Here is a 19,826-nt window from a genome sequence, read left to right as displayed (position 1 = left end):
GTGGAGGGGTCAGAGTGCTGGGTGGATATCTGGGGTGTGGAGGGGTCAGAGTGCTGGGGGGATATCTGGGGTGTGGAGGGGTCAGAGTGCTGGGGGGATATCTGGGGTGTAGAGGGGTCAGAGTGCTGGGGGGATATCTGGGGTGTAGAGGGGTCAGAGTGCTGGGGGAGATATCTGGGGTGTAGAGGGGTCAGAGTGCTGGGGGGATATCTGGGGTGTAGAGGGGTCAGAGTGCTGGGGGGATATCTGGGGTGTAGAGGGGTCAGAGTGCTGGGGGGATATCTGGGGTGTAGAGGGGTCAGAGTGATGGGGGGATATCTGGGGCATAGAGGGGCCAGAGCATTACATTGCCCAGGGGCCCATGATGCTATTAAGATGGCCCTGGTATGCAACACAAGTTTGAGCCAAAATTCCAATCGGAAAAAAATCCACGGTTTTCTTGTCGGAATTTCCGATTGTGTGTATAAGTATGCAAAAAAAAATTTTGTCTCATTTTTTTTTTTTTTTACATATACAATCACTTTACTGTAAGTATGCAAAAACTCTCTGCCCCCCCCCCCCCTTATCTTCAGTATTCTATCAATGTTTCTATCGCCTCGTACCATGGCAACAAGCACTACTAGAAAGACACAGCGGGTAGATCTCATCTTCTCATCATATCTATGAATTCCCCACTCTGCATAAACAGCGACACTTCACAAAACTCAGCTGCTCTCTCTCACAACCTTCCCAAACGTTAATCAAAGCCTTTCATTGACAAGCAGTCCTCAAAATTTAATCCCCCCCGCCGTTGATGTTTCCCCGTTTCTGACACAGGACGGGAAAAAAAAACATCTCACAGCGGAGAGTTGGATAATTATTAGATCAGGATCAGTTTACAGCCATGAAATGGGCCTTTAGCGCAGTGCCGCAGGAAACGCAGGAGGAGGTACGTAACAAGTAAGTCGTAGAATACTTCCCTACCTGTATTTTATTCATGGAGCAGAATATAAAAAGGACGCGTGGAGAAGAGATGCATAAAAAGTTGATATTACTATTCTTTTCTGGAACTTTTCTTCATTATGTAGAGCTGCCGTGAGGAAGCTGGCATCAGTGGCCCGGATTCAGATAAGAGATACAACGGCGTATGTCCTGATACGCCGTCGTATCTCTGAGTGCGGTCGGTCGTATCTATGCGCCTGATTCAGAGAATCAGTTACGCATAGATATCCCTAAGATCCGACCGGCGTAAGTCTCTTACACCGTCGTATCTTAGGCTGCATATTCACGCTGGCCGCTAGGTGGCGCTTCCGTATAGTTACGCGAGGAATATGCAAATGAGCTAGATACGCCAATTCAGAAACGTACGTCCCGCCGGCGCATTTTTTTACGTCGTTTATGTTCGGCTTTTTTTGGCGTATAGTTACCCCTGCTATATGAGGCGTAGCTAATGTTAAGTATGTCCGTCGTTCCCGCGCCGAGTTTTGAAATTTTTAAGTCGTTTGCATAAGTCGTTCGCGAATACGGCTGTACGTCATTTACGTTCACGTCGAATCCAATACGTCCTTGCGGCGTAATTTGGAGCAATGCACACTGGGATATATTACGGACGGCGTCAAAAACGCGGGGTCAAGTAAAATTTTAATAAAACACGCCCCCACCATCCCCATTTGAATTAGGCGGGCTTACGCCGCCACACATACGCTACGCCGCCGTAACTAAGGGCGCAAGTTCTTTCTGAATACAGAACTTGCGCCCAAAGTTACAGCGGCGTAACGTATCGGAGATACGTTACGCCCGCAGAAAGATGCGATCATCTTTCTGAATTCAGCCCAGTGTCTGCTCAAGAGCTTACAGTTCGGAATCGGGAGAATCGCAGATGTATTAATTTCTGATTAGCCTGATTATGTGAATGCGGATTCATCTAATCTGAAGAGAATCAGACAAACCTCATTCATTAACCTTAAAATTCCCTGAAGACTAAATAAAGCTGCATGCAAATGTTCAGGAAAAGCAGAAATGTTGAAAGAGTCGGTGGATTCAGTCTTCACTTTAATAGCTAGATTCAGGTAGGGGCGCGCAACTTTAAGGCGGCGTAGCGTATCGTATTTACGCTACGCCGCCTTAAGTCAGAGAGGCAAGTACTGTATTCTCAAAGTACTTGCCTCCTAACTTACGGCGGCGTAGCGTAAATGCGGCGGGCGCAAGCGCGCCTAATTCAAAATAGTTACATAGTTAGTCAGGTTGAAAAAAGACACAAGTCCATCCAGTTCAACCACAAAAAAACAAAATAAAAAAACACAGTAAAATCCTATACACCCAACTCCATACCCACAGTTGATCCAGAGGAAGGCAAAAAACCCCAGCGGAGCATGATCCAATTTGCTACAGCAGGGGAAAAAAATCCTTCCTGATCCCCCGAGAGGCAATCGGATTTACCCTGGATCAACTATACCTACAAATCTTAGTACTCAGTTATATTCTGTACATTTAGGAAAGAATCCAGACCTTTCTTAAAGCAATCTACTGAGCTGGCCAGAACCACCTCTGGAGGGAGTCTGTTCCACATTTTCACAGCTCTTACTGTGAAAAAACCTTTCCGTATTTGGAGGTGAAATCTCTTTTCCTCTAGACGTAAAGAGTGCCCCCTTGTCCTCAGTGATGACCGTAAAGTGAATAACTCAACACCAAGTTCACTGTATGGACCTCTTATATATTTGTACATGTTGATCATATCCCCCCTTATTCTCCTCTTCTCAAGAGTGAATAAATTTAGTTCCTCTAATCTTTCCTCATAGCTGAGCTCCTCCATGCCTCTTATCAGTTTGGTTGCTCTTCTCTGCACTTTCTCCAGTTCTCCGATATCCTTTTTGAGAACTGGTGCCCAAAACTGAACTGCATATTCCAGATGAGGTCTTACTAATGATTTGTACAGGGGCAAAATTATATCTCTGTCTCTGGAGTCCATACCTCTCTTAATACAAGAAAGGACTTTGCTCGCTTTGGAAACCGCAGCTTGGCATTGCATGCCATTATTGAGCTTATGATCAACTAAAACCCCCAGATCCTTCTCCACTACAGATCCCCCCAGTTGTACTCCCCCTAGTATGTATGATGCATGCATATTCTTAGCCCCCAAGTGCATAACTTTACATTTATCTACATTAAACCTCATCTGCCACTCAGTCGCCCAATCAGACAGAGCATTGAGGTCGGCTTGTAAATTGGAGACATCCTGCAAGGACGTTATTCCACTGCATAGCTTGGTGTCATCTGCAAAGACAGAAATGTTACTTTTGATCTCAGACCCAATATCATTTATAAATATATTGAAAAGTAAGGGTCCCAGCACTGAACCTTGGGGTACACCACTGATAACATTGGACCATTCAGAGTAAGAATCATTAACCACGACTCTCTGAATTCTGTCTTTCAGCCAATTTTCTATCCATTTACAAACTGATATATCCAATCCTGTAGACCTTACCTTACACATGAGCCGTGTGTGCGGAACTGTATCCAACGCTTTTGCAAAATCCAAATATATCACGTCCACAGCCACGCCTCTGTTCAGGGTTTTACTTACCTCTTCATAAAAGGAAATCAGGTTTGTCTGACAACTTCTGTCTTTCATGAATCCATGTTGTCTGCTGCTTAAATAGTTTTTTTCCTGCAAGAACTCATCCATGTGGTCTTTTATTAAACGTTCCAGTATCTTCCCAACTATAGAAGTTAGACTAACAGGTCTATAGTTACTTGGTAAAGACTTTGTTCCCTTTTTAAATATGGGCACCACATTGGCCCTGCGCCAATCCAGTGGTACTATTCCTGTCTTTAATGAGTCCCTAAATATTAGATACAGTGGCTTTGAAATGACAGAGCTCAACTCACCTAGGATCCGTGGGTGGATGCCATCAGGTCCAGGTGCTTTATCCACCTTTATTCTGTCTAAATATTTCTGGACCATATCACTTTTGAGCCATTGTGGATTTGGGGCTGTGTCACTCCCACCCCCATTTTGGACATGAGCTCCCCCATGCTCCATTGTATACACAGAGCTGAAGAAAACATTTAGTAAATTTGCCTTCTCTTTGTCCCCAGTCACCCACTCTAGATTATTTTGTAAGGGGCCTACATGCTCAGACTTCACCTTTTTACTATTAATATATTTAAAGAATTTTTTGGGGTTTGTCCTACTATCTTTTGCAATAGGCTGAGGGGGCGTGTTTTATGATAATTTGGTTTGACCTGACGTGATTGACGTTTTTTTGGAACGGCGCATGCGCCGTCGCGCCTACATTTCCCAGTGTGCATTGCGGCAACGTACGCCGAACGGGCCTATTGGTTTCGACGTGGACGTAAATGACGTAAATCACTATTCACGGACGACTTACGCAAACGGCGTAACATTTTCGAATTTCGAAGCGGGAACGGCGGCCATATTTTAACATTCAGAGAGATTGCCGCAACTTTGCGGCGGCGTAGCTTAGCGTGTTTAGGCTACGCCGCCGCAAGTGAGCGAGGCAAGTACTTGATTCTCAAAGTACTTGCCTGCTAAGTTACGGCGGCGTAGCCTAAAGCGGGCGGGCGTAAGGGCGCCTAATTCAAATTTAGCTGAGGGGGCGTGTTTTATGTTAATGGGGCTTGACCTGAAGTTTTTGACGTTTTTTTTTTAACTGCGCATGCGCCGTGCGCCTACATTTCCCAGTATGCATTGCGGCTACGTCCGCCGCACGGGCCTATTGATTTTGACGTGGACGTAAACAGCGTAAATCCCTATTCACGGACGACTTACGCAAACGACATAAAATCTTCAAATTTCGAAGCGGGAACGGCGGCCATACTTTAACATTGGCTACGCCACCTAGGGGCAGCTTTAACTTTAGGCGGCCTATCTCTTACGTAAACGGCGTAAATGTACTGCGTCGGCCGGGCATACGTTCGTACATAGGCGTATCTACTAATTTACATATTCTACGCCGACCGCAATAGAAGCGCCACCTAGCGGCCAGCCTCAATATTGCAACCTAAGATAGGACGGCGCAAGCCGCCGTATCTTAGATAGGTTTAAGCGTATCTCTGTTTGAGAATACACTTAAACATAGGTCGGCGCAGATTCTGAGTTAGGTCGGCGTATCTACTGATACGCCGGCCTAACTCTTTATGAATCTACCTACTAATCTCTACATTGTGACATAAAAAAAAAAAATTGGGGTTTACATCCACTTTAAGCTTGATATCTCCTTTGAACATCACTGGTAGCGAAAATGTTTATTTTCACCCAGAACAAACACGCCCACGCATGCGTGATCAAAGTGCCACACTACACACGCCGCTATGTAATGGTGATGCAAGACAACAATATAATTCTCTTTTTTCTTCAAGGGCAGCATAGAAACTTTCACCAGCATAAGATTCCTTTTCTGAAAAGCCTTTCTTTCAGGAATTTCTTCCATTAAAATTGACAGTTTTCCCCCCCCTCCCCCCTCCACTATTTTCCGCTTTAACCTTGGAAAACGAGACGCTCATTTGCGGCCTTCAGCTCGGGACACTCTGCGTCTTCCATTGTTAATAAGCTCTTTTCTCTTAATAGAGGAGCAAAAGAATATCTAGTGCTCAGCATTGTTCCAGGCGGAGGATGGGAGGGAGGGCCGGGACTGCAGTGCCTGGGCGCTCGCTCTCTAGCCACATGAAAGAACTCCGGGAGCTCTCCAGGGTCCTGAAAGTCTCCGGCACTCTCCAGTGTTCTTCAAAGAGGGAGGAGGGCGAATATAAACATGAAGGTACCGAGGGGGCTTACAGTATTTATAGAACCAGAAGCCAATGCTGTATTATATTCAGGAAAAAAAAAAAATATTACATTTTAAAAGACGATATTCAAAGTAAGTAGTGTTGAGCAGAATACGCCATATTCGATTTCGCGATATATCTCGAATATATAGTCGAATATTCGAGATATATTCGCTAAATTCGAATATTCGTGATATTTTATCGAAATGAAATGATTGCGAATTTTCGCTATTGCGAATGCGAAAATAATTGCGAAATTTCGATAACTGCGGTAGGAGCACTCTGATTGGCTCAGAATATTCTTGATATTTTTTCGAAATTTCGCAAAATGCGAATGCGATATTTACTGCGCAATTTCGACAAATGCTGTAGGAGCCCTCTGATTGGCTCAGAATATTCGTGATATTTTACAATACAAAATAATTGCGAATATTCGGCAAATGCGGAAGGAGCACTCTGATTGGCTCAGAATATTCTTGATATTTTACAATACAAAATAATTGCGAATATTCGGCAAATGCGGAAGGAGCACTCTGATTGGCTCAGAATATTCTTGATATTTTACAATACAAAATAATTGCGAATATTCGGCAAATGCAGAAGGAGCACTCTGATTGGCTCAGAATATTCGTGATATTTTACAATAGAAAATAAAAAGTGTTTTGCATTGGTGGTGATTCTTTACTCTATCCATCTGTCACAGCCGTTTGTCAATCAAACACCTTGAAGATTGAACACGTTCATGCTGCATGCTTTGGACTTTTTTTCACTTCACATATCAAAGACATTTTTATGAAAGATTATTTTTCTATTATTGGGACTATATTTCTTTATATATTTGTTTCACTGTGTATTTCACAAGTTATTTGCGCTTGCTTATTTTATAATTTGCCCACATGTCTTGTCACTAGACATATTTTTTATTCTTGTAGAGCGACTCCATTTTCTGTCTTGTATTAATTTATGTTGTATAACATTTTTGAGTTGCTGCTGTATTCTCCCCTTTTTTTAAGGTATGCGCAATTTTTTCCTTCTTACAAAAAAAAATAATATCAAACATACAAATATTCATAACAGAAACATACACAAAGCCCCCCCCCCCCTTTTGCATCAGAGACAATCAGAGTTCTCCTACCACAGTTATCGAAAATTCGCAATCATTTTCGCATTCGCATTAGCGAAAATTCGCAATTTTTTTTTTTTTATATTCGGCAACATAAAAGGATCGCCTCAGCTTAGCTACTCGGCCCAGGGTCTCTAATCATACCAGCAATGCTTTTAGACGTCGATAGGATGTGATCTGTTTTAAAAATAAAATTGAAAAAATGCGAATATTCGGAATCGCAAATATTCACCGCGAAATTCGATATATATCGCGAATACTCGAATATGCCATATTCGAGCCGAATATTCGCAATACGAATATTCGTGAGCAACACTAAAAGTAAGCGCGCCAAACATTAAAAGAGTGCGTTTGCAATTGAAATAGTACAATGGGTATAAATATCCTGGTTATGTTGTCTTACATCAAACATTACACAATTAGGGGTAGATCCACATATAAATACATCGGCGCAGCGTATGTGAGATACGCTACGCCGCTGTAACTTACTTTTTGCTGGTTCGAATCCCCAAAGAATTTGCGCCATAAGTTACGGCGGCGTAGTGTATCTCAAGCGGCGTAACGGCGCGGAATTCAAATCGGCGATTAGGGGGGCGTGTTTCATTTAAATGAAGAGCGTCCCCGTGCCGAATGAACTGCGCATGCGCCGTCCCTAAATTTCCCGCCGTGCATTGCGCTAAATGACGTCACTAGGACGTCATTTTTTTTAACATAGACATGACTTACGTACATTCCGATTCACGGACGACTTACGCAAAAAAAAAAAAATAATATTCAAATTAAACGCGGGAACGACGGCCATACCTAACATGGCAAGTCTAACTATACGCCGCAAAATACCAGCTTTAACTATACGCCGGAAAAAGCCGACTAGAGACGACGTAAAAGAATGCGACGGCCGCGTGTACGTTCGTGGATCGTCAGAAATAGCTTATTTGCATACTCGACGCGGAAAATGACGCAAACTCCACCCAGCGGACGCCGAAGCATTGCATCTAAGATCCGAAAAAAAAAACATCAATTGCAGCCACTGTGTCCATCAATTGCCGTCACTCTGCCCATAAATTGCCGTCAATATGCCATCAAACCCCGCCACTGTGCCATCAATTGCCACCACTGTACCATCAAACGCAGCCACTGTGCCATCAATTGCCACCGCTGTACCATCAAACGCAGCCACTGTGCCATCAATTGCCACCGCTGTACCATCAAACGCAGCCACTGTGCCATCAATTGTCACCGCTGTACCATCAAACGCAGCCACTGTGCCATCAAACACAGCCACTATGCCCAGCCATCAATTGCCGCCACTGTGCCAAACGCAGCTACTGTGCCCATCAATTGTCACCACTGTGCCATCAAACGCAGCCACTCACCGGCGCCCATCAAATGCAGCCTCACCAGCGCCCATCAAATGAAGCCTCACCAACTACCCTCAATGCAACCTCACCAGCACCCATCAACAAAGGTTTGCTTGCTTCCATTCATTCGGGAGTCGGGACACAGACACAGTCCTCTGCTGCACCTCTGACCCTCTGTGCGAACAGAGTGGCAGCTGCCTGCTGAAACTTAGTTGCTTGCTGCAGAGAGAAGAGAGTAGGAACACCAGTGGAAGGGCGCCCTAAGCAGCAGTGCGCCCTAGGCGGCTGCCTAGTTTGCCTAGTGGTAGCACCGGCCGGCAACAGATATGAATGGCACTCATTGGAAATCATGGGGTACGACGTGTCATGCCACTTTGCAGTCCCAAGTCAAAAGAGTCGCACAAGTGTGAAAGGGGCCTATATAAGAAATAAAAACTTAATGGGAGGAGCAAAGGGAAACAAAACACAAGGCAAGGTTGTCTGGGGAATCATGTACAGAGATGTCCAGCATCTTAGGTAATTCAGCAAAAACACATACTGCCAGACACAGCAGAGGTCGCAGGTTCAGATCCAGGCAGTGGCGGCTGGTGCTCAAAATTTTTGGGGGGGCGCAAACAAATGAAAAAAAACAATTGCAGCCTCACTGTGCCCATCAAAGGCAGCCACTGTGCCCATCAAATGCAGCCAATGTGCTCATCAAATGCAGCCATTGTGCCATGCCATCAATTGTCGCCACAGTGCCATCAATTGTCGCCGCTGTGCCATCAATTGTCCCCACTGTGCCATGCCAAACGCAGCCACTGTGCCATCAAACGCAGTCACTGTGCCATGTCATCAAACGCAGCCACTGTGCCATCAACTGTCGCCACTGTGCCATCAAACGCAGTCACTGTGCCATGTCATCAAACGCAGCCACTGTGCCATCAACTGTCGCCACTGTGCCATCAATTGTCACCACTGTGCCCATCAATTGTCACCACTGTGCCCATCAATTGTCACCACTGTGCCATGCCAAACGCAGCCACTGTGCCATAAAACGTAGCCACTGTGCCATGCCATCAATTGTCGCCACTGTGCCTACATCAATTGTCGCCACTGTGCCTACATCAATTGTCGCCACTGTGCCCACATCAATTGTCGCCACTGTGCCCACATCAATTGTCGCCACTGTACCCACATCAATTGTGCCCACTGTGCCCACATCAATTTTCCCCACTGTGCCCACATCAATTGTAGCCACTGTGTCCACATCAATTGTCCCCACTGTGCCCACATCAATTGTCGCCACTGTGCCCACATCAATTGTCCCCACTGTGCCCACATCAATTGTAGCCACTGTTCCCACATCAATTGTCCCCACTGTGCCCACATCAATTGTAGCCACTGTGCCCACATCAATTGTCACCACTGTGCCCACATCAATTGTCCCCACTGTGCCCACATCAATTGTCCCCCACTGTGCCCACATCAATTGTAGTCACTGTGCCCACATCAATTGTCCCCACTGTGCCCACATCAATTGTCCCCACTGTGCCCACATCAATTGTCACCACTGTGCCCACATCAATTGTAGCCACTGTGCCCACATCAATTTTCCCCACTGTGCCCACATCAATTGTCCCCACTGTGCCCACATCAATTGTCCCCACTGTGCCCACATCAATTGTCACCACTGTGCCCACATCAATTGTCCCCACTGTGCCCACATCAATTTTCCCCACTGTACCCACATCAATTGTGCCCACTGTGCTCACATCAATTTTCCCCACAGTGCCCACTTCAATTGTGCCCACTGTGCTCACATCAATTTTCCCCACAGTGCCCACTTCAATTGTCACCACTGTGCCATGCCAAACACAGCCACTGTGCCATAAAACGTAGCCACTGTGCCATGCCATCAATTGTCGCCACTGTGCCCACATCAATTGTCGCCACTGTGCCCACATCAATTGTCGCCACTGTGCCCACATCAATTGTCGCCACTGTACCCACATCAATTGTGCCCACTGTGCCCACATCAATTGTCCCCACTGTGCCCACATCAATTGTAGCCACTGTGTCCACATCAATTGTCCCCACTGTGCCCACATCAATTGTCGCCACTGTGCCCACATCAATTGTCCCCACTGTGCCCACATCAATTGTAGCCACTGTTCCCACATCAATTGTCCCCACTGTGCCCACATCAATTGTAGCCACTGTGCTCACATCAATTGTAGCCACTGTGCCCACATCAATTGTCCCCACTGTGCCCACATCAATTGTCCCCACTGTGCCCACATCAATTGTCCCCACTGTGCCCACATCAATTGTCCCCCACTGTGCCCACATCAATTGTAGCCACTGTGCCCACATCAATTGTCCCCACTGTGCCCACATCAATTGTCCCCACTGTGCCCACATCAATTGTCACCACTGTGCCCACATCAATTGTAGCCACTGTGCCCACATCAATTTTCCCCACTGTGCCCACATCAATTGTCCCCACTGTGCCCACATCAATTGTCGCCACTGTGCCCACATCAATTGTCCCCACTGTGCCCACATCAATTGTCCCCACTGTGCCCACATCAATTGTCCCCCACTGTTCCCACATCAATTGTCCCCACTGCGCCTACATCAATTGTCCCCACTGTGCCCACATCAATTGTCCCCACTGTGCCCACATCAATTGTCCCCACTGTGCCCACATCAATTGTCCCCACTGTGCCCACATCAATTGTCCCCACTGTGCCCACATCAATTGTCCCCACTGTGCCCACATCAATTGTCCCCACTGTGCCCACATCAATTGTCACCACTGTGCCCACATCAATTGTAGCCACTGTTCCCACATCAATTGTAGCCACTGTTCCCACATCAATTGTCCCCACTGTGCCCACATCAATTGTCCCCACTGTGCCCACATCAATTGTCCCCACTGTGCCCACATCAATTGTAGCCACTGTTCCCACATTAATTGTCGCCACTGTGCCCACATCAATTGTCCCCACTGTGCCCACATCAATTGTAGCCACTGTTCCCACATCAATTGTCCCCACTGTGCCCACATCAATTGTCCCCACTGTGCCCACATTAATTGTCCCCACTGTGCTCACATCAATTTTCCCCACTGTGCCCACATCAATTGTCCCCACTGTGCCCACATCAATTGTCCCCACTGTGCCATGTAAGCATTCTTTTTTTTTTTTGTTTGAAGGTCCCCCTAAAAGATTCATATCAGACCCGAAGATTCATCCCTATTCCCTATAAATAGGCCCCCAAACTCACATTCACACGGATGTCTCAATGTTATACTTTTCTTTTTTGTTTACAAACTTTTTTATTCGGTACAAAATGGTGGTACAACTTTCTAGAACTTTTTTGAACCTCCCTTTTGAGCTGTACGATAAGGAGAAACGTCCCCGCTGTGATCCACGTTCCCTTTGACGTTCTCCAAATTCCGTTCTTCACTTTTTAATCCCTCGATTTATTAAAAAATGGTGCCGCGGCGTGCGTGGGGTTGGAAGTGAGAAGTATCATCTATCAGAGTGAAAAATGAAACACAATTAGGCTGTCAGATTAATACAAAGAGATAGAATTAGCAAAATGCTAATGCGGCATAAATTATACAAACAAAGGGGATCCGTTCATAGAGCTCCGTCCTAATTCACCAAACGAATGTACGGTACGGTACAGCCAGGCTCTCTCAGACAAGCTATTAAACATCCTTTTATATCCCGCAACACCTGCACAATGAGACCGGAATCTGCCGGCCTGGAGATTATTTCCTGGAAACTGACACTAAAAAGGTCATTTCTGAAATGGAAAGGATGTCATTTGAATTTCTTGCTATGAAATCTTCAAGTAGAACTCCAAAAAAAAAAACACTTGTTGGAAGCGGGGGTGGGATTGGCTTTGTATGGTTTCAGAATCTGCCATTCACCAAGAACAAGAGGTGTGAGGAAATGAAGCTCTAGGGGTGGGGTGGGGTTGGCTTTGTATGGTTTCAGAATCTGCCATTCACCAAGGAACAAGAGGTCTGAGGAAATGAAGCTCTAGGGGTGGGGTGGGGTTGGCTTTGTATGGTTTCAGAATCTGCCATTTACCAAGGATCAAGAGGTCTGAGGAAATGAAGCTCTAGGGGTGGGGTTGGGGTTGGCTTTGTATGGTTTCAGAATCTGCCATTCACCAAGGAGCAAGAGGTGTGAGGAAATAAAGCTCTAGGGGTGGGGTGGGGTTGGCTTTGTATAGTTTCAGAATCTGCCATTCACCAAGGAACAAGAGGTGTGAGGAAATGAAGCTCTAGGGTGGGGTGGGGTTGGCTTTGTATAGTTTCAGAATCTGCCATTCACCAAGGAACAAGAGGTCTGAGGAAATGAAGCTCTAGGGGTAGGGTGGGGTGGGGTTGGCTTTGTATAGTTTCAGAATCTGCCATTCACCAAGGAACAAGAGGTGTGAGGAAATGAAGCTCTAGGGGTGGGTGGGGTTGGCTTTGTATAGTTTCAGAATCTGCCATTCACCAAGGAACAATAGGTGTGAGGAAATTAAGCTCTAGGGGTGGGTGGGGTTGGCTTTGTATAGTTTCAGAATCTGCCATTCACCAAGGAACAAGAGGTGTGAGGAAATGAAGCTCTAGGGGTGGGGTGGGGTTGGGGTTGGCTTTGTATGGTTTCAGAATCTGCCATTCACCAAGGAACAAGAGGTATGAGGAAATGAAGCTCTAGGGGTGGGGTGGGGTTGGCTTTGTATGATTTCAGAATCTGCCATTCACCAAGGAACAAGAGGTGTGAGGAAATGAAGCTCTAGGGGTGGGTGGGGTTGGCTTTGTATAGTTTCAGAATCTGCCATTCACCAAGGAACAATAGGTGTGAGGAAATTAAGCTCTAGGGGTGGGTGGGGTTGGCTTTGTATAGTTTCAGAATCTGCCATTCACCAAGGAACAAGAGGTGTGAGGAAATGAAGCTCTAGGGGTGGGGTGGGGTTGGGGTTGGCTTTGTATGGTTTCAGAATCTGCCATTCACCAAGGAACAAGAGGTATGAGGAAATGAAGCTCTAGGGGTGGGGTGGGGTTGGCTTTGTATGATTTCAGAATCTGCCATTCACCAAGGAACAAGAGGTGTGAGGAAATGAAGCTCTATGGGTGGGGTGGGGTTGGCTTTGTATAGTTTCAGAATCTGCCATTCACCAAGGCACAAGAGGTGTGAGGAAATGAAGCTCTAGGGGTGGGGTTGGCTTTGTATGGTTTGAGAATCTGCCATTCACCAAGGAACAAGAGGTGTGAGGAAATGAAGCTCTAGGGGTGGGGTGGGGTTGGCTTTGTATGGTTTCAGAATCTGCCATTCACCAAGGAACAAGAGGTCTGAGGAAATGAAGCTCTATGGGTGGGGGGAGGTGGGAGGTGGGTCAGGGTGGAAAATCAATAGCACTGGAAGGTGGAACTGAAAATAGGAGATGCTCTGTTGGATGCAACTGTCCTGAATTTCCCGGGACATTCCCGGTGTTTAGACCTTTGTTCCCGGTCTTACCGTATCCTGGTAAAAGTCCCGGGAAATGGGTGTTGTAACGGAATGGCCCGTGATACCCAGCGACTTTTGAAGGATGCGGGGTACTCCTGTGCCAGCCTCACTAATGACTCTTGGGTCTAGGGTCATATATGTCCAATAGGGGCATAGGATGACTGAGAAATGATATCATGGATTACATGAGATGGGACAGTAATGATAATTCATGTATTGCAGGATATCTTGAAATATTACAAGTTGTTCCTTCTGAACACAACGGGTCAATAATAGTGTCTCCTTCAATGTGGAACATAGACTGTTGAGATGTTAATTGAGTCTGGCTCCTAAGATATCTCATGGTGCTATGCTAACTAACCCTGTATTGTGTGAAAGTTCTATTGATGCTAATATGTGTTGTGAGTTAACACACTCTAAAGGTCAGACGTCTGACTTATGTTCACTAAAGGAATGTGGATTGTGTATCAGGTGAGAATAGCTTATCGCGGAGTCAGAAAGTCTGTCTAAGATGTGCATTGAGGGGGACTCAAGCACCCATTGTGTGATATTGTGGGTGGAGTGTGTCATTTGATTACTGCAGCATGCTTTCTAACTGTATATAAGAAAGTTGAGGTTACCATTAAAGTCTGTTCGTTTTGGAACCAGAGACAGAGCTGCGTGTGTCTCGTTTCTGGGGGAAATCCAATGGGTCTTGTCTGCTGGATTGTGGAGTGTTGAGGAGCTGTCGTGGGTTGGTGGAATGGAATATTGTAAACGGCGTTAACCCCTGAATGTTACAGGTGTCTTCACAATTTTTTGCTGCCGCTGCTGCTAGAGGTCCGCCGGCAGCACTGGTGAATTGTCTCCGCCGGACGCCATTTTACAGAAGACCAGCTGAGCTCTTGTGTAACAGGTCACTCGCCCAGGGGGGGGGGGAAACAAGAAATGGTGGCTGCCAACAGAAATGGAGCTGCCACCAACTCCCCACCCCACTGAGCTGCTGCTGGTCTGTGACCTGTTGTGGGGGGTTGGCGGCAGCTCCATTTCTGTTGGCAGCCACCATTTCTTGTTTCCCCCCCTGGGCGAGTGACCTGTTACACAAGAGCTCAGCTGGTCTTCTAATGGCCCCCTGGTCTTCTAATGGCAGCCACCCAGGCTCTGCCTCTTGTTTCCCCCCCTGGGCGAGTGACCTATTACACAAGAGCTCAGCTGGTCTTCTAATGGCGGCCGGCGGAGACAATTCACCAGTGCCGCCGGCGGACCCCTAGCAGCAGCGGCAACAAAAAATTGTGAAGACACCTATTTCCCGGCACATTTACCAGGATACGGTAAGACCGGGACAAAGGTCTAAATACCGGGGCTGTCCAGGGAAATTCAGGACAGTCGACAACTATGTCATTGGGGTACCTCCGAAATCACCATCTCCAACTGAGCATCAACTATCTTCAGTTCCACCTTCCGGTGCCATTGATTTACCATCCTGACCCACCACCCCCCACCCCACCCCTAGAGCTTCATTTCTTGTTTCCTCCCCTGGGCGAGTAACCTGTTACACGAGAGCTGGTCTTCTGTAATGGCGGCGTAGATCAAACCATGCATGATTAGACGATGAGAGGCAGAACCAAGAGACTCCGCTGAAGACACCGGATGTAAGGAGTGACCCTACTGGGGACACCTGATGTAAGGTGGGATTCCACTGGGGATACCCGATGTAAGAAGGGACTCCGCTGAGGGCACCTGATGTATGGAGGGACTCTGCTGGGGACACCTGATGTAAGGAGGGATTCCACTGGGGATACCCGATGTAAGAAGGGACTCTGCTGAGGGCCCCTGATGTATGGAGGGACTTTGCTGGGGGCACCTGATGTAAGGAGGGACTCCATTGGGGACACCTGATGTAAGGAAGGACTTCCACCCAGGAGAGGCTGAACCTGGCTGGGGCGACAAACGGTAAGGGATACCTCGCGATTCCAGTCCTGATCAGGTGAGGAAAAAAAGGAGAATACCTGGGCGGGGGCCCTCTCTGGGTTTAATAGCTATGCGGTCCTATCAGGTTGTGGAGGCGGAGCCACAACCTAAAGGTGTATGCTGCCATGATGCGACAGGAAAAGAAGTTGTGATCCTCCATACATGACGCTCTCAGAATTCTTTCCACGGTTGGTAAAATGCTCACTTATGGCCAGATTCAGAGAGAGTTACGCCAGCGTATCAGTAGATACGCCGACGTAACTCTGAATCTGCGCCGTCGTAAGTTTAAGTGTATTCTCAAACTGAGATACACTTAAACCTATCTAAGATACGACAGCCTGTACCGTCGTATCTTAGGGTGTAATATTTAGGCTGGCCGCTAGGTGGCGCTTCCGTTGAGTTCAGTGTAGAATATGTAAATGCCTAGATACGCCGATTCACGAATGTACGTGCGCCCGTCACAGTAAAGATACGCCATTTACGTAAGGCGTTTTCCGGCGTAAATTTATTCCATCAAATAGCTGGCCTAGTCAATGTTAAGTATGGGCGTCGTTCCCGCGTCAAAATTTGAAAATTTTCCGTCATTTGCGTAAGTCGTCTGTGAATAGGGCTGGACGTACTTTACGTTCACGTCGAAACCAATACGTCCTTGCGGCGTACTTTGGAGCAATGCACACTGGGATATGTACACGGACGGCGCATGCGCCGTTCGTAAAAAACGTCAATCACGTCGGGTCACCAAACATTAACATAAAACACGCTCCCCTCATCCTCATTTGAATTAGGCGCGCTTACGCCGGCCCCATTTACGTTACGCCGCCGTAAGTTAGGAGGCAAGTGCTTTGTGAATACAGTACTTGCCTCTCTGACTTAAGGCGGCGTAGCGTAAATACGATACGCTACGCCGCCTTAAAGATGCGGCGCCCTACTCGAATCTGGCTATTAGTTCTCTAATGTATCTGAATATACAATCTCTCTCTATAATGGGCTCTGCTGAATCTTCTCTCCATAGTGCTTTAGTGACAGTAATGTGTTTTCTTTACATCCATATTTGTTTTAGGCTGTTTATGTTTTTTTGTATTATTTTAGTTAAGTGCAAAAATAAATCAAGACATATAAATAATAACCGGCCTTATTGTGCGTCTCATAAATACATTCATGATATAAAACATTGATGTTGCTGTGTAATGCGCTTTTACTGCTCTGATTGCTCTTTTAAATTTGGAAGCAAAGCAAATACAAGTGGCAGAACGAATCTTCCGAAAAGTTTTATTGATCGGCTGATGTGTCCAGATGTATTTTATCTCTATAAATGACACGCTCCGCTCCTCGCATCGGGGATCTCCGGACTCTACCAGAGGTTTTATTCCTTTCCTTGGATTTGTGTTCAGTGCCAGGAGAGGAAGTTATTGGCAACTTTGTAACTTCATAAAAATCAAATGTGACATTTCTGTCTCATGATTACTAAAAATATCTACAATATTCAAAATATGGCCTTTGACACTGGGATAGAGAGAGGGAGATAGACCGATAAATCTAAGATAGATAGATAGATAGATAGATAGATAGATAGATAGATAGATAGATAGATAGATAGATAGATAGATAGATAGATAGATAGATAGATAGTGAGATAGATAGCGAGATAGATCTGGCAAATGTACAATAGATAGATAGATCTAAGATATATATAAATAGATAGATAGATAGATAGATAGATAGATAGATAGATAGATAGGTTTATAGAAAGATAGATTTATAGATAGACCCTATGGGGTCACTTCCCTTCCCTGGGTCATTGATGAAGGTGTATGTCCCCTATGGGTATCACCTTCCTTCCCCCGGGTCATTGATGAGGGTGTATGTCCCCTATGGGGTCACTTCCCTTCCCCGGGTCATTGATGAAGGTGTATGCCCCCTATGGGGTCACCTCCCTTCCCTGTGTCATTGATGAAGGTGTATGTCCCCTATGAGGGTCACTTCCCTTCCCCGGGTCATTGATGAAGGTGTATGTCCCCTATGGGGGGGTCACCTGCCTTCCCTGGGTCATTGATGAAGGTGTATGCCCCCTATGGGGTCACTTCCCTTCCCTGGGTCATTGATGAAGGTGTATGCCCCCTATGGGGTCACTTCCCTTCCCCTGGTCATTGATGAAGGTGTATGTCCCCTATGGGATCACCTCCCTTCCCCGGGTCATTGATTAAGGTGTATGCCCCCTATGGGGTCACCTCCCTTCCCTGTGTCATTGATGAAGGTGTATGTCCCCTATGGGGGTCACTTCCCTTCTCCAGGTCATTGATGAAGGTGTATGTCCCCTATGAGGTCACCTCCCTTCCCAGTGTCATTGATGAAGGTGTATGTCCCCTATGAGGTCACCTCCCTTCCCCGGGTCATTGGTGAAGGTGTATGTCCCCTATGGGGTCACCTCCCTTCCCTGTGTCATTGATGAAGGTGTATGTCCCCTATGGGGGTCACCTCCCTTCCCCGGGTCATTGATTAAGGTGTATGTCCCCTATGAGGTCACCTCCCTTCCCTGGGTCATTGGTGAAGGTGTATGTCCCCTATGGGGTCACCTCCCTTCCCTGTGTCATTGATGAAGGTGTATGTCCCCTAAGAGGGTCACCTCCCTTCCCCGGGTCATTGATTAAGGCGTATGTCCCCTATGAGGTCACTTCCCTTCTCCAGGTTATTGATGAATGTGTATGTCCCCTATGGGGGTCACCTCCCTTCCCCGGGTCATTGATTAAGGTGTATGCCCCCAATGGGATCACCTCCCTTCCCAGTGTCATTGATGAAGATCTGGCACTTGACTGAAGTTGGATGGCCGCTGACGGTTTAATCAGGATGATGTCAGGCTGCAGCTGGGATTCGATCATCGGCTGTGATTGAGAAGCGAGTCACCTCCAACATGAGATATTGATTTGAATGAAAGTTGCCAGCTAATAAGTCCTTCTCCCCAGTGAGCGCTGTGCGGAGAGCTTGCCTCTATATTTTATTCATGTAGAACCAAAAACGTGACTCTCAGCGGTGAAGGAATATTAGACCGCCAGAAGAACAACACTAAGTATCCCGGAGAGGAAGGCGTCGGAGGCAGTCTCAGCAGCGTTTGGCAAGAATCGCCTGACATGGTAAGCGAGGCTAAAAAAAGGGCCAATAATGAGCATCAAGTTCAAACTGGTCTAACCCTGTTGTTTGGAAGTAATACTTTATTTAAATCTCCTTTTCTTCAACCAAATGTTTTGCCCTACATCACTCAGAACTTCAAGAACTTGGGCTTTCCATCGAGTCTAGCTCAAACCTGCCTGGAACTGTCTTTTATTTCTCTTTAATATGAATTATTTTTATTAATGGTCCATTCCTACATCTAGTAGGAGGCATGGGCAGCTTGCTATGAGTATCACCCCAAACACAGAAGAATTTTATCTTTAGACCCCTTTCACACTGGGGCATTTTTTTAGACGCATTAGCGTTAAAAAATAGCGCCTGTAAAGCGCCTGAAAGAAGCTGCATCTGCAATCCCAATGTGAAAACCCGAGTGCTTTCACACTGGCAGGGCGTCAAAAAAAGTCCTGCAAGCAGCTTCTTTGCAGCACTTTAGGAGCGTTGAATACACGGCCCCTAAAGCCCCCTTCCCATTGAGAGAGCTTTTTTAATGCCAAAGCACCTGAAAAACGCCCCAGTGTGAAAGGGGTCTTAGGCCTTGTAACAGAATGGCCCGTGATACCCAGAGACTTTTGAAGGATGCGGGGTACTCCTGTGCCAGCTTCACCAATGACTCTTGGGTCTAGGGTCATCCTATGTCCGATAGGGGCATAGGATGACTGAGAAATGTTATCTCGGATTACATGAGATGGGACAGTAATGATAATTCATGTATTGCAGGATATCTTGAAATATTACAGGTGGGTAATTCTGACCCCAACAGGTCAATAGGAGAGTGACTCATTCATGTGGGGACACATACTGTTGAGGTGTTAATCGAGTCTGGCTCCTAAGATATTTCATTGTGTGAAAGTCTATTGATGATAGATGATAGTTGGGGGTTGGCAGTCTGAAGGGTCAGATGGCTGACTTTTCAGATGTAGTGGATTAGTATGTCAATTACGTCTACAAAGGAATGGGTAT

Source organism: Rana temporaria, chromosome 13 (assembly GCF_905171775.1).
Source record: "Rana temporaria chromosome 13, aRanTem1.1, whole genome shotgun sequence".
Taxonomy (NCBI): domain Eukaryota; kingdom Metazoa; phylum Chordata; class Amphibia; order Anura; family Ranidae; genus Rana; species Rana temporaria.
Note: the sequence above shows the minus strand (reverse complement) of the source record.